The sequence below is a fragment of the Gavialis gangeticus genome, unplaced genomic scaffold, assembly GCF_001723915.1.
Source record: "Gavialis gangeticus isolate Ggan-Ray unplaced genomic scaffold, GavGan_comp1, whole genome shotgun sequence".
In the NCBI taxonomy this organism is placed as follows: domain Eukaryota; kingdom Metazoa; phylum Chordata; order Crocodylia; family Gavialidae; genus Gavialis; species Gavialis gangeticus.
In genome coordinates this window covers 4079373-4080974 of record NW_017729006.1, presented here as the reverse complement: position 1 = coordinate 4080974, position 1602 = coordinate 4079373, and the positions used below count along the sequence as shown (strand labels likewise).

The 1602-nt window shown below is 55.6% G+C and overlaps 1 protein-coding gene across 1 annotated transcript in view; it reads left to right on the top strand.

The window, feature by feature from the left end:
• THRB (thyroid hormone receptor beta) overlaps nt 1-1602 on the top strand; it is a 288958-nt gene that overhangs the window by 169286 nt on the left and 118070 nt on the right. The gene's annotated exons all lie outside the window — the stretch shown is intronic.

The window sequence follows — 1602 nt, the reverse complement described above, 5'->3', positions numbered from 1 at the left end:
CAGTTTCCAGCACAGCAAACATTATGAAGTGTGCTGGAAAGGCAGGTGCCAGGTCTTCTGGTAGGGAAGCAAGAGGGGACAGAGGGAGAGCTCTAAGTTCCCCACTCCACTTTCCCAAAGTTAGACGCACCCTCTTCCCTAGCAGCCATGAGGCTTCTGCTGCTAGTGGCAGCAAGGAAGTAGGAGCAGTGTCTGCACCTGCCCCACCTCCACTAACACCAGCAGTAATAATAACCCCCAGCACCACCAGCATAAGTCTCCTTCACCCCAATTTCATTTCCCAGCATGAGCCTCCCCATGCCAGAGGAAGAGCTGGATCTGGAACCAGGGGAGCTCAGTGCCATAGCCAGGGAAATTCTGGGGAAGGAGGGGGAATCTGAGTTTCTGCTCCACACGTCTCAAAGTTCCCCTGCAGCCAGGTCTCCTTCTCTGGAAGACAGTGCAGAGGAAGTTGTGGGGGCAGGGGGGATCAGCTTCCCCTGTTGTTGTGCCTCTGCCTGATGAGGAGGGGGATAAGGTAGGATCTGCTCCTGCACCCCAGAAATGAGGGGGTAGTGTAGTGTGGGATCATTTTGAGGTGGCAGATGATTCTCAGTATGCTATCTGCCTGTACTGCCAATGCAAGACCAGCCAGAACAAGGACAAGAAACACTTCAGCACCATGGGGATGCTGATGCATATCAGGAGGCACCACCCCCTTGCCCTTGCTCCTCCTCAACCTAACACCAGTGGGAGCATGCCCAAAGGAAAGTCCCCCTCTCACTCCAAAGCCCCCATCTCCTAAAAGCAGAGGCAGATCACCCTGGACCAGTAAGGGAAAGGCGGGGACAAAGCGGGGCACGTTCCCAAGGCAAGCGAGGTCACCCAGAGCATTAGGAAGATGCTTGCTCTGGATAGCCAGTCCTTCTTAGTTGAGTGGCCAGGGTTCAGGTGGCTCATAGCACTCATGGCCCATCATACTGTGTGCCTGCATACACCACCTTCAGCAGGACAATGGTGCCCTCCTTGTATAGGGGAGTACTTGAGGGAGGAGCTGCACAAGGCAGGTCCGCAGGTAGCCTTACACTTCACCTTGGACATCTGAAGCAGCCGGGGTGGAGATCATGCCTACCTTTCCCTCATAGGGCACTGGTATGATCAGTTAGGCCATCAGTGGGCTCTTCTCCACACACAGGTGTTGGATGAGTCCCACATGGCAACAGAGATCATGGGGACCATGAACTGCATGATGCAGGAGTGGATCATTGGGCAGGGCAAGCTCACCTGTAGGTTCATGGTCACCGGCAACGGGGCCAATGTGGTCAAGGTAGACTGTGATGCAAAATTTGTTGGCATCCACTGTATGGCACACAAGTTCCACCTTATAGTTAGGGATGTCTTGGAGGGGGACAGGCATGGGCGACTGGTGCCACCTTAGTCAAGGGGGGCATGTGCCCCCACAGCGACCAGTCAGCAACTAGGGGGTGGTCCCCCCAGGCTGATCTCGCTGATGAGGTGGGGAAGGTCCCCCATGGCCAACTGCAAGATGGCCGATCGCTGTGGCCAGTCACTGCAGCCACTTCCGGAAGTGGCTATGACTGCTTCTGGGAGCTCCATGGTGCT